The sequence below is a fragment of the Protopterus annectens genome, chromosome 9.part0 (assembly GCF_019279795.1).
Source record: "Protopterus annectens isolate FY-2018-M chromosome 9.part0, PAN1.0, whole genome shotgun sequence".
NCBI classification, from domain to species: Eukaryota; Metazoa; Chordata; order Ceratodontiformes; family Protopteridae; genus Protopterus; species Protopterus annectens.
In genome coordinates, this window is record NC_056743.1 from 1,166,162,468 (window position 1) to 1,166,177,740 (window position 15,273).

Sequence of the window (15,273 nt, forward strand, 5' to 3'; positions counted from 1 at the left end):
TGAAGTTTGTCACTTCTGACTTGAGTAGCATGAAGTTGGCTTTGGAGAAGTTTTTTACAGAGGTTTCCCTACTGGGGGGTGGGGGTGGGATGTGGATGTCAAGAGTGATTAGCTTATGGTCAGACCTGACCGACAAGGGGGTGACCATAGGTGTGGAGCATCGATTTCCCATGTTGGTAATGGCCAGGTCTCGGATATTGGAGCCCCTGGTGGGACTAGGGATTAGTTGATCCAGGGTGTTGGAATTTATGAATTCCAAGAACCATTGGGCAAAGGTGTTGGTACACAAGTAGTTTTCCAAGAAAATGGCAGAATAGTTGAAATCACCCAGTATTAGGGTGTTTGGTTGTATCTTAATATTTTCCAGTATGTTTAGAAAGGTGTAGTGAGAATCTTGGGGCATGGTGGGAGATCTGTAGCAAGCTACAATTTGGATTGCAGTCTTACCTAGTGTTAGTTGCACCTGGAGAATTTCAGACGCATTGTGTTGGGCAACTAGCCTGATGTTGTGAATATCCTTGGTGAATATGGACACTCCTCAACCTTTAGTGTTTTGATCCTGGTTTGGTGGCCGAAAAGTGTGGTAACAGTTATAGCCTGGTATTGCAGGGGTGCTCTCTGGAGCCTTGAACCAGGTCTCAGTTACTGCACAGATATCGATGTTCTCCATTTTTAGGAGTGCCTCAAGAGAGTTCATTTTGAGGTTTAGACTTCTAGCATTGAGTAGTATTACCTTCAGATTTTGCATGCTTGTACCTGTTACGGTGGTGGTTTTCTCCTTTGAACTTTGCCTAAAAAGGCACTATAGGGGTGGCAAGAGCCTTAGCCAGTAACCTGAATCCCAGGGACGGCAGATGCAGACTATCTCTGGCAAAGCATTGTGGTCTGTCGATCATGTCGTCCCAGGCAGACAGATACTGGATCATCTTTGAATGACACCAGAAGCTTAGCCAATTGTTGAAGTCAATCATGTTGTCCTTATACTGTGGTATCATTCTGGGCAAAGGTAGGATGCTAGCCAGGGCTAGGGTCATACCTGCCTGGGCCACATGATCCAAGAGCTCTTCCATGTCTCTTTTCATGTAGTCCAGCGAGGTACGTTTTAATTTATTCACTCCAACATGGACAATGACAGAGTCATATTTGTACTTTTTGTGGAGTGACTTGATTGCATGCATTATGTGGCGGATCCTGGCACCCAACAGGCAGCTGACCGTAATTTTCCCCTTGTTCAGCCTGGTGAGTGGGATATCAGTGTGCCTGACTATAGAGTCACCTATGACTAAAGTGTTGGGTACATTGTCTTGCCTTAGGGGCTGTTGTTGGGTGGCACACTGGTGTTGTGAGCTATGTGATACTTTGATTGTGATTGGTGTTTGTTTGCGTTTCAGCTTCGGAGGTCCTTGTTGCTTGGGCAGGTTACTGTTAAGGACCTCCACATATGTGGGTTTAGTGTTGTTATGTGTGAGTGTTGGTGGTGTGGGTTTAGAAGGGCTATGAGTTGCTTGAGGTGTAGTGCGGGTGTTAACCTTCTTCTCTTGACTGTCTAGCACAATCTTGGGTGGAGAGAGCTTTGCTTCCAGTTTGGCTATGTCAGTGGATCTCTCGCAGGTTGTAGTGTTGGTTGGTAGGGGGAGAGGGTTGTCTGTGTACATGAGGCAATTGCTACATTGCCCCAGTATGCCCAGATTCACCAGGTGGACTGGAGAAATCACCAGAAGCTGACCCTTGAGACATGCCTGGTTGCTGTGTTTTTTTTTTTTTTTTTTTGTGAAGTACAAGAGCTGTTTTCCCTTACCTTAGCAAGGTACTTTGCAATTATAGGCTGTTTAGTGCCTAAGATTAATTTCTCCTTATTAACAAGGAGAGTTGAGTGCTTGTATCAGTTTAAGACTTCCTAGTGCTTTCCAGTAGGTTTTAAAGCAGGTGCTATTCACAGGGATGCTTAAAGGTAAGATGAAAAAAAAAATGGTTATGTGCTAAGCATTTCAAGTGAGCTTTTTCCTGCTTAAAATAGCAGTCAACATTCTAAATAAAAAAGAAAGGCTATTGCATAAATGTAAAAAGACACATTTACACATATTCAGAAAATATATAGTTTAAAAGTATTTCAAGTGATTTATTTTTGATTAAAATATATATAGAGCAATATATTTTTATCAAGACTAAACCTTAAAATAGTGCGTGTTGGATCAAAAACTACAATTACTTATATGAATCAAAATAATAAATCCATGCAATGCTAACTTCAGACGGACTTCAGTAGCCTCTGCCATATGATTTCACTTAGAAAACTTGCAGTCCACAGTAACAGAACTTTAAATAATTCTCTAATTGTTGCTTTCTGTTCCCTGATTAATCAGATTTCTCAGCTACAAACCAACAAATGTTTTTTTTAGTCTAGACTGTGTTTTAAAATACACACTGAAATTAAAATAAAGTACCTAAACAAGGTATAAAATTTTCAATAATCTCATCCAACCTAAAGTCAAGGATAGTAGTCAAAACTTGTATACTGATATAAAAAATGTACTACACTCTTCGGATAATAGCATTACATTCATTACAGAATATTAACTGCTTCTGAATCATCCCCAAGAAATACAGTTTATTTCATTATAAGTCACTCAATGAGGGGCGTGGCCAAGATGCCAGTCTGATAGCAGCAGAAATCCATAGCTCTGCTTAGATTTTAATTAGAGGAAATAGTAACTGACCTGGATTCTAGAGTGACAGAAAATGAACATCACAATGAATTTCTTCTGAAACAAGACACCAGGCTGATTGAGAAATTGGAAGACCTTGAAAGTAGATCAAGGAGGAATAACATAAGAATATATGAAATTCCTGAGAAAGAAGAGGGTACTAACATGATTCAGTTCCTCAATAAGTAGTTTTCATTAGCACTAAACATGCCTGAATCCCTCTCTTTTGGAATTGAGAGGGCACATTGGTCCCTGGCACATCCAACTTCATCTCTGAGTTCATCTAACCCCAGGTCTATAATAGATTTCTTTCCTCACAAGACAAGGACTTAATGCTGAAATCAGCTTGGACTAATTCCCCTATCAAGATGGATGAAAAAGTTATTCGTTTTGACAATGACTATACCTCTATAGTAATATCCAGAAGAAAGGAGTGTGTTCTTCTAATTAAGTAGTTGAAAAAAGCCAATATTAAAGCTCAAATTCTTTTTCCTGCAAGAATAAAAATCACCTTGCCAAAAGGAGTGAAGATTTTTGATTCCCTACAAGAAGCAGTAGAATTTATCCAAAAGAAGAAATTACTGTTGGACATAGCAGAAATGGGATAGTCATCCCAGAATTTGAAGAGACAATTAACATAAAATGGATGGTCTGTGAAGGAAGGAGTAAAACAAAACTAAAAAAAAAACAAAGGACAAATGAATAAATTCCTTCTAATTGTAAATGCTTTCTTTTATGAATCATAATGTATTTGATTCTGGAAAATCTACTGGGTCAGTGGTGGGGTAACTAGATATTTTAGACTCTTTAGACAGATATAAACATTAATACAGTAAATTAATTGTGTTTTATAGAGGGCTAAATATAAGTTATATATATATATATATATATATATATATATATACACACACACACACACACACATATATATATATATATATATATATATATATATATATATATATATATATATTAGGTTCTTTTTTTCCTCTGGTCTGGTTAATTGGTGAGTAAATGATTTAAATGTTATAAAATGATTTCTGATTTGAGGCAGCTGTTGTTACTTCTAAATAGCTGTTTTTATATGAAAGGGATATTTTTTCATGATGTTGATGTTTTGTGAGGAAACTGGTGGTCTGTGTGACTGTTCTCATTGCTTTCTGTAAACTCTAAAAGCTTCAAGATTTAATTTCCTGCTGAAAATGCTTTTTTCCTCACTAGAGACAGCCTCTGCTGTGCATGAGCCTATTTAAACACGTTTTAACAAGTTTATGAAACTGCAGCTTGAGGAAACAACAGTGATGACATCACTTGACCTTTTGAACTTGTTAAATGGCTGTATTTATAATTTTTTTTCTCTTGAAATTCTGTTATCCTTCACTTAGATACTTTAAATGGTAAATAATTAGCTCTGATAAAAGTGTTTAATTCCTTTGAAAATACCTATGTCCTTTTATAGATGCATACATTCTGCACATTCAATGACACTTTTGGTAACTAAATGACATCAAATAAACTAGGAGCTGCATTAGAAAACTCATTATGCATATTAACATCGGATGTATATTACATAACTAAACCTTTAGCAACTAAACAGAGGGTTGTGAAGCTTTTTTTTGTAATAAGTGTTGTGTATATATACATATATATATATATATATATATATATATATATATATATATTTTTTTTTTTTTTTTTCGACAGATCCTTACAAGAAAAAATGTTAGATAGATGACTGACAAAATGGTTAAAACATCTGATGTTTCTTGAAAAGTCTTGGAAATGTTGACAATCTCTTCACCTTCAGCTTTTAATGTTTATAGATACTTTGATCTGATGTGTATTTCTGACATATCTACTTATCAGAGGTGCTATTATTATATGTGACATTCATATAGCTTCAGTTATATTAGACACTCTCATTTTAATGTATATTTCATGGACTCAGATTTCTTTAGTTGCTTTCATAATGCTTTTCTTTTTTTTTATATACTATATTCTAAGCAGAGATGTATAATTTGTGTCTTTTGGTGTTGGAGAGGTGGTGGATGGATGGTTTAGTTAAGTTTTTAACTAAACCAAAAACTCTATGTTTCATGTATGCGTTTCTAAATAGTTTTGGGTTTTTGAAAGTAGTGCTTAATACATATTATACATCCATGATAAGTACTTTTCAGTAGATTTCAAGTCAATACGGAAGAAAGGTCTTTCAATAAGTAACAACATACACATTATAGTTAATGGCTTATAAATGTTTATCATTAAATATTAACGGTTTGAACAATGATGTCAAAAGAGCTGGTTTTCTTAAATATATCAAAATGCATAAAGCCTAGATCATCTTTTTACAGGAAACCCATCTATTAAAAAAGACCTACAAAAATACTAATTTAATGGCTATACCATTCTGGCTGATTCATGTTTTAAGACTTAGAGAAGGGGCACTCTTATTCTATGGAAAAATACTTAGAATTATAGATAAAATTTCAGATAAAGATGGGATGCTAAGCATGGTTATTTTGGAAATCAATAGGAAGTATTATACTTTGATTAATACATGCTGGATACCAGGACTAAGTACTAAATATGTTGACAAATATCTGGACCTGGTTACTTTAAATGTAAAAGGGGAAATTATAGCAACAGGTGATTTTAACTGCCTGTTATCAGGCAATGATACTTCTAAAAATAGTAAAATAAAACTAACATCTCAAGTCAAGAAGTTAAATGACTTTACAAACCAGATGAACCTTAAAGATATACATGGTCTAAGAGAACATTATGCCTTATTCTGCACTCACTATTCATATCTGTTTGGTACACAAATAAACATTGATAAGGTCTTTGTATAAAATAATATATATTCAAAAATAAGTGACGTAGCTGTAATGACTTGCCCACTTTCAGATCATAATGCTATAAACTTTACATTAACTACGCATACAAATGATTTAATATTTCTACAGAGAATTCCTGCTTACATAACTAAGTTAAAAGACTTTAGGGAATGGATAATGAAAGAAATAGACGTGTTTATGGTACTAAATGATAAAGGTGAAGTGACTGATACTATACTATGGGACACCTTTAAAGTTTATATATATGGTAGAATAAAGGCTTGGTACCTTAAAAAAGGAGAGTGTGAGAAAAAGAAATTTTAGACTTACAAAAAAATAGACAAGATAAAAATGGATGCAAAACTAAAGGACAAAGTGGCACATAATGAAATTACTAAGTTAAATGAAAAATACTTAGAAGTTCTGAATCATAAGGTAACCATAAACCTGGAAAATTTGAAATTACAATCTTATGCTGTAAATCCTAAATATCTACATAAAATAGCAGTAAGTGCCAAAAATATAAACAATCAAAATCTTATTAATGAGATTAAATATAAAAGTGATAGTTCACTTAAGAGTACATCTAACTTAATGGGTATATTAGAAGTGTTCAAAAACTAATATAAAGAAATAAATAATAGCACACCACTTTTGGAGACAGATAATGTAATTAATACTTTTATTCAAGAAAATATAACTACTAAGGTGTCAATGCAACAAAATAACATTAAATAAACAAATAACAGTAACAGAAGTGAAAGAGCAAATAAAAAATTTAAAAGATAATAAAGCTCCAGGACTGGATGGAATAATTCCTGAACTATATAAGATTTTTCTTGAATATATACTAAAGAAAATGATGAGTGTCTTTACTATGGTTAAGCAAAAATGCATAACAACCCCATTGTGAAAATATTCGATTATCTCCCCCATTTTAAAACAAGGTAAGGACGCCAAATCTTGTGATTCATATAGGCTAATTTTGTTACTAAACACTGCTTATAAAATTTTCATGACAATATTAGCTTATAGGATAAAGAAAATATCTAATCTAATACATAATGATCAGACAAGATTCATTCTTCATAGAAAAGTGCAAGATAACATTATTAAATTCATAAATAGACATAACATGCAAATACAAAAAACAACTAAATATTACCAGCCTAGACATAGAAAAGGCTTTTGATTCTATTAGTTGGTCTTCTCTACAAAGAATTCTGAATTGTTTTGAATTCTCCTCAGATTTTGTGGACTTATTAATGAAAATGTATAGTGGGGCACAAACTTATGTGAAAATTGGATCACGTCTATCCTCACCACTAGAAATCCTCAAGGGAATTAGGCGAGGTTGTCCTTTGTCACCATTATTGTTTGATCTTTCAATGGAACCTTTTGCTACATATATCAGAAACAAACAAAATATAAAAGGCTTTCAAGTTAATAAGGACTATTGTCCTAAGATACAGTTATTTGGTGATGATATGTTGTTAACATTGGGTGATATTGATGGTTCTTTGCATGATGTTATAAATAGCTTAAGCAAGTTTGAAAGACTTTCAGGGCTTAAATTTAATCATAATAAATCCAAAACATTACTAATTAACAAAAAGATCAACAAAAACCAAAGAGAAAATAGCCTGTTTAATTGGGAGAATGATGTTTTAGAATATCTGGGTGTCTGCATAAAGAGTACATTGAAAGAGTCTGTTAAACTAAACTACAATAATTTAATAACTACCATTAGTGAACTAATCAAAAGATGGAATAACATGTTCTACACAATGGGGGATAGGCTCTCTTTAATTAAAATTATAATTTTACCTAAAATTTTATTTTATATACAGTCATTGATACTACCCCCTCCCAAAAAATTATTTAAAAAATAGATTCCATGCTACTTACATTTTTATGGTTCCCCTTAAAACCTAGGATTGCATATAAATGGCACATTAGAGCTTGGAACAGTAATGGGATAGCATTCCCTAGCTTAGATCTTTATTCCAAATCAGTTATAATTAATGTAATATTACATTGGATCTCACCTACCTATATATCTGGCTGGAAAATAATACATTAGATTCATATAACTGATGTCAGAACTACAGAAAATCAATTTAAGAAACAATATGGAATAAATAGAGTTCATTAGCTTTTACGTGAATTTTGTTTATTTAATTAGAAGTTTGATCATTTTTCTTATGGCATTAATCAAATATTTAATAACTTTAAAAATATAATTGATTGTAATTACAACATTAAACAATTCCTGTTCCTTATATTCCCTATAGCATACTCCCCTGATTGCCTAGATTATTTCAACATCAATGCAATGCAAAAATTAAAGGAAAGTAACTTGATATTCTGGTATCAGTTTATTGAAAATAAGAGTATTAAACCACTAAACTCTCTTCTATGTAGTTTTGATAATAGTCAAGACAGTTGGTTGTTTATACACTCATTACAACAGTTTATAGAAAACAAAATGAGAGTTTCAATCAACCTAGAGACTGAATCTATACCTAGTTTGATCCAGCTTTTTATTAGATGTCTTGAAAAGACAAATGATCAAAAATTAAGTATCTCACCTATCTATAAGATACTAAGAGAAGACACTCTAAAGTTTGACTCGGATTTTTGGAATTACTATGTAAAGATTAATGGAGAACAAATATCTGATGAATCCATAAAACTGTTATTGAAATCTACGTATGGTACCTCTTCATTATAGTGGAGATTGTATATATGGAAATTTATGGATAGGAGTTTCTATACTACACATAAAATAAATCTTATACTCAAAAACAGTGAAAGTAAATGCTGGAAATGGGATGGATTACTAGAGGCCAACTTGGTTCACATGTTCATTGACTGTAGAAATGTTGTTCAATACTGGAAAAACTTCAGATATTGTGTAAAGGCTTTATGGTCTGATAACTGTCATATTTTTACTCACTAATCCTATTCAATGTTCCTATACCTAATGTAATACCTAAATCTCAGATTCAGTTACTCTGGTCAATTCTTGCAATTGCCAGAAAAGTTATTACTTTGAACTGGAAAAGTAAACACGATTTGATGTTTAAAGAATTTATTAATTTAGCAAAAGTTGTTCGTAAAAAAGAACTGCAAACCATTTGTTATAGAACTCATAACATTACTCATAAAAAATAGCATGGCAAAAATTGGAAAACCTTTTGAACAAATACTGATAACTTCTCATGGATAAAATGATTGTTTATCATGGATGAATGTAAACATTGCAAATAGTTTTGTTATTGTTTTATTGTATTTGTTATATGTACATTTGCGTATGTTTATAATGAAAACAAAATAAAACTGTTTTTGGGAAAAAAAAGAAGTCACTCACTGCCCCATCATTCAAAAAGCAGGATGGTTACCTGTTACAGCTAGGGGTGCACTTATACTGTTCAACTTCATTTTCAAAATGCTTAATCCATGACAATGCCAACCATAGAATCATGTGACCAAGGTACATTTTTACTAATTACTTCTTTTGTCAAACTGTCTCTTAGGCAAAGGCTTTTCACAAGATTATTCTAGCCACCTGAAGTCACTTATGCAATTGTATTAGAAAGGGTTCCATTCATTTGACTGAAAATTCAAAATATTGAAACTCAAAATGTTGAAAACTCAAAACATTGAAAATGGAAATGTACCCTTTCCCCATTGATGTACAATTCTGGAGTTGGTATATATTTAGCAGGGGTGTGAAGGTTAAGTCCCCTACATAGGGGGTGCAGGGGGAATTTCACTGCATTAAAAAAGGTTTCAGCATTATAGTTTCCATTAAAACAGGGGCATGTGTGTCTGGAGACCCTTTTGGGTTAATTAATAAATTGATAGCTACATAAATAAATAAATGAATAAATAATAAGACCTCTGTTTGCCATCTAATTAACAAACTTAAACCTGATTGTCTGACACTTGAAAGGATTCCACCAGAATTTCTGAAGTTTACAGCTTTCTCCATAACAAACCCTGGTACTATATTCTTAAACAAGTCCATTACAGAAGGTAAGGTTCCACAATGTTAGAAACAGTCACTTATATTATCATTATATAATGATCAAGCCTCAACCTCTCTAAACAACTACCAGCCTTTCTGCACTTGCTTTTACAATAGATAGAAATATGTGTATTATCAGCTTCTTAACTATATCTTTAATCACACTCTATTTTATAACATAGTGCATTACTTTCAGCCCAGTCATGAAACTAATATAACTCAGCTGACTTCAGTTTCATTTAAAAAATGTTACTTTTTACTAAATAGGCATTCAAGCCTGTAGGGTTTTTTGTATACTTTCTATGAACAGCAATAGCTGCTTATAGCATCCAGACCTTTTGTGGGTTTGACTTATTTAACTAAGCGACTTACCAGCAAATAATAGGCATTTTTTAAATAAGGGCAAGGAATTATTAACTAAATATGATTCTTACTCTAGGATGTCCTGCATGAGAGAAATGAATCATTTGTTATTCACATTTTCATATTTATGCTCATATTTAAATTACTGAAAGGCCTGCATGCTATTGAGGGGTATGGTGTGAAATGCCATGGTGGGAGACAGTAAAATTTGATATCAATGCCCATTTATTTTGCACTATACTGGATATACTAGTTATTAGTAATTATGAAAATAAGTAATATTACTATATGTACTTGGGTCTATATTAGAAGACCGAAAGATTACTTCAGCGAATGCTCACATGAGCAAAAATGCTGGTAATTGAACTGCTGACTGTGGGGGGCTGAATCCCCCCCCCACTAACTATATATTCCAACTCCGAGATCATGCTACAGTGAGGAAAGGGCAAAAACCCCACTCCTCACTGTACCATGACCCCACAAACACCCTTTCGTTTACCAGCGTTTTTGCGCATGTGAGCGTTCGCTGAAGTAAACTTTTGGGTTTATAATATAGACCCATGTACTTAATACTTCAAAAATAAATGATTTACAAGCTATTGCATGGCAGCAGGTGAAACCCTAGATGCCATTGATATACGCACTGTAAGTTACACATCCTGAGAGCTTTTCAGTTTTATTTATATTGCTAATTATACAATCAAGCATATGTTTTCATATTTTTGTAAATATCTCAATAAACATACAATCAGAGAGGAATTTGTGGCTGTCTTGTGAAAGTTTATATCCGGATAACAAAAGTGTTCTAATAATTTATGTCTCAGGTGTACATTTTCCAGGATATGACAAATTATTTGTGATAGTTTAGCTAAAATATAATTCTGGATTTGTGTGCATTATGAATTATTATAGTATTTATAGAAAGACTGTTAATACACTGACTCATCACTGTAAGGAATACATCTGATAACATTGCTATTTGTACAGTTTTAATAGCTTTTATTGTTCACAATGTATTTACATCTGTTGATCTTAAGCTTTTTAAGTTGTTTTTTCAGAAAATGCTGTCAAATATAAGGATGTACAGTATGTAGGCTGTTAGTGGTGTGACATCCCACACCGCATAGGTGTTAACAAGTTAACTGGTTTTCCAGTTATTTGTCAAATAGGTCATTGGCAATAAAATGTAATGGCTTTATCTCATTGCAGCTCCCATTATTTATAAGAGTTATCCATGGCTAGTACTTAGATGAATCTTCGTTCTTAACTCCTTATGTGAAAATGATTCACCATAAGGGTCCTGCTAAGATGAATCAGAATGCATAAAAATTGTATAGTCACTACATGTTATCTCCCTGGATATCTGAGCCCCATTTTAGAAATTTCCTTCTACTTGTCCCCACTCTTTGTAAAAGAGTAATGGCCTTAAGCTAATACTCTTTCCTCCTATGATCCTTCCTACATTAACTTGCAGTAGACAAGCCCAGACATCTCTGAAACTGACAGCATCTTCTAAGAGTAATAATACTTTGATTATCACAGACAGATCATGATACAACCATCCAGAAGAAGCTGAAGTTGCAAAATTTCTTGGTGCAACTATTAATGACCAGCTCAGATTCAACCTATGTATAAAGCCTGAAATTTCCTAATCCAGACTCACACTGGGTAAACATTATAGAACCAAAGTGTTCCTTACAGATGTAGATAGGTTAGCCCTTGCAGAGTCCCACATTCTTCCAACTCTTATGTCCCACAACCTTACAGCCTGATCACTCAAGTACAAACTAGAGCAACTGTTTAATGCAAAACCCAGATTTATTGTAGGTTACTGCAGCCATACATGTCATTATTATTCTCTCTGTGACATCATTCGTTGGAATTCAAGCACTCCTTCTCCACACCCACCTCTGCCTTGATCAGAACCTAATTGGCAACTCAAATTGTCCATCATTGTCTGACATTATCACCTGAAGGGCTTACCCAAGGAGTCTTTGAGAATGTATTCTCCATGTTATTGATAACCCTAATCTGTCAATAAACAAAGAGACCTAGTATATGAGGCATGTACTGGCAAACTGTGGAACATCCACATCTTCCTTGATAGACAAAGAAGAGCACCAAACAAAGATATATTTAAATCCACATTAACTGCCATCTTCACAAAAATGGATGTAGCACTGTCACATAGCACAACTAATGACATAAAAAGGCTAATCTTTCTGAGGTTTGCATTTCCCACTGTTGCTGCACTCTGCTAACACCCAGTAGTCACATTAATACTGTTTTTTGTATCAGACTGACTTATTAGTACTTATTTTGCCCACTGCAGTGATATATAGTATCAGTAGCTCTGCTATGTGTTTTATGTTATGTAGTATGAGGTTTGGTAACAAACCAATTTGTCTAGAAACATCTTCAGGTAAAAATAGTAATGGGAATTAAGTGAGTAGTGGATGAAAGTTAGTTGGGGTGGGAATGAAAGGGTTAATTGGGAAAGTAGGAGGATTGGGAGGAAATTATGTAAGTGTAAGGAGGGGCTTAACGGGTTTTATGTGAGTGTAACTGGGTAAGGAATCACATTTTGGCATGAATTTGCTAAAGCAAGTGATACGTATCAGATGACCTGTAGGTATTCCAGGAGAACAAGTAGGCCGTATATATATATATATATATATATATATATATATATGTGTGTGTGTATGTATACATATATATATATATATATATATATAAAAATACACGTATATGTGTATGTATCTATATATATATATATATATATATATATATATAGTATATATATATATATATATATATATATATATATATATATACATATATATATATATATATATATATATATATATATATATATATATATATATATATATATACTATGTGTGTGTGTGTGTGTGTGTGTGCGCGCATTTTGGTGATATGGTAAATCTTAGTGGCATAGACATGGAGTCTAGCCTTATTAGGATTCGATAGTTTGCCCTTATCTTTTCTCTAATGGATGCTGGGACGAATGGTGGTTCTGTGGTTTTGTTGGTCCAGTGGTAGAGCTGGTAGTAGTTTTTTTTTGTTTAATGTTGTTAGCTGAGTAGATGAATAGATGTAATGTATTTAGGGACAGGTGGCCATTGATTCTCATGTTAATACATTGGTGGGGCAGTTCAGTTTATTGGCAGCACTTTGATTTTAACCCCAGTCCACTTTTCTGTGATTCATTGCTGCTTTCGGTATTAGGTTCCCTCAATGGTCTCATTTTAACTGTGTGTTTGTTGTTTCTGGCAAATTGAAGAGGATTGAAGTCACTGGGTAATGGCAATCATTTGAGTTTCAGTCATCATAAACTTCATACAATAGATAATAATAGGAAAACTTTCATTCTAGTAACTTTCTAAGTTTATAGGAGCAATATTTTAAGTCTGTTACTATTTTTGGGCCTTTGTCTCCCAATTATTTCTGACTTTGTCCAGATTTCTTACATTGAAAGGTATTGTGTGGAGTGCCACTTTATGGTTATAGCTGGTAGTTGGAGGGGCTTGTAACCTGAGGCATATGGCGAATTTGGCCTGCATGTTGCAGGGCCAGAGTGCAGAGTGCAGTTGTTATTATAAGGAATATCGGTTGGTTGGTGGAGTTTTTGCAGTTATTTTATTGGTGGTGTGGTTATCTCACTTTGTGGCTCAATTATATAGTAGAACCATGGCTGTCTATTAGGGAAAGGATTGTGGTTCAGTGGTTGAAATCTATGCCTCACTGTTCAAATGTTTGAGTCAATGAGAATCATAAAGGACAAAAAACACCCAAGCATTTATAACACAATCAATTTACATTAATTACATAATTGCTCTCAATTAAGCTAAAAAAAAAACTTTCCAGTTACATTCCACATTAATACCTATTAATCTTAAAGTCCCATACTTTAAAATAAAAACAGTCTCTTTATATAAAAGCCTTTTCTTTACATCCAAATTACATCCTTTTTCACAAATATGTTCCAATATAGTACACTGTAAGCCTTCTGGACTTTTATTATGATATTTCTCAAAATGCATTGCAAGAGGGGTTTCAGGTTTAGCATTTTTAATATCCCTGACGTTCTTGAATTCGAAGTTTAAAAGCCCTCTTGCTTTCACCAACATAGAACATATTGCCAGAGCACTTAATAGCATAAATTATCCCTTCTGTGTTACATAAAAACTTTTAATTTTCTTTAAAAGGAATTCCATTAATATATTTAAATGTATTACATGCATATTTACATATAATACATATTCCACATGGGATTGAAGTCACTGGGTAATGTCAATCATTTAAGTTTCAGTCATCATAAACTTCATACAATAGATAATAATGGGAAAGCTTTCATTCTAGGAACTTTCTGAGTTTATAGGAGTAATATTTTAAGTATGTCCCTATTTTTGGGCCTTTGTCTCCTAATAATTTCTGGCTTTGTCCAGATTTCTTGCATTGAGAGGTATGGTGTGGAGTGCCACTTTATGGTTATAGCTTGTAGTTGGAGGGGCTTTAAACCTGTGGCATATGGTGAATTTGGCCTGCACATTGCGGGGCTGGAGTGCAGAGTGCAGTTGTTAATATAAGGAACATCCGTTGGTTGGTGGAGTTTTTGCAGTTATTTCATTGGTGGTGTGGTTATCTCAATTTGTGGCTCAGTTATCTAGTAGAACCATGGCTGTCTATTGGGGAAAGGATTGTAGTTCAGTGTTTGAGATCTATGCCTTGTTGTTCAAATGTTTGAGTCAATCCTGACTGCTGAGTAAAAAACATGTGAAGTTTACAGTTCAAGTGCTTTTGTGGGTCTCAAGGCATACACTAATAATGGTTGATTGCTGTGCATGTGCGGTGTAAGTTTAAGGTTACTTGAAGGAGAAGGAAAAAAATAGTTTGTTTATGTTGGAGTCCTGACTTTCTTTCAATTGCCTGATGGTTCCAGCTTTGAAAAGTGCTTCAGTTGGTGTGGTAGCATTGGTGAGATTGTTAAGGAGTGCTGGAAGTATCCCAGAGGGGGTGCAGCACAACACTCTGGGCGTATGCATTGTCATTCACTTGCCATGGCAACACATGGACTGCCAGTGCAGCCTTGATTTTAGTTTTAGTCCCTCTGATAGGCATGCCTTCACAGAATCATACCTCTCAACCGTATAGATTTTCATTAAAAAAATGTAAAATTTTTTTTGGCTCATAATTGTGGTCTGTTTTCATAAATTGTGGTTTTCTAGCAAATTAGTGACAAACCATTGAAGTCTGAAGTTAGAAAGTGATGGAATACATTTGGGTTTCAGGCTTCATGTCCTTTGGAAAATTC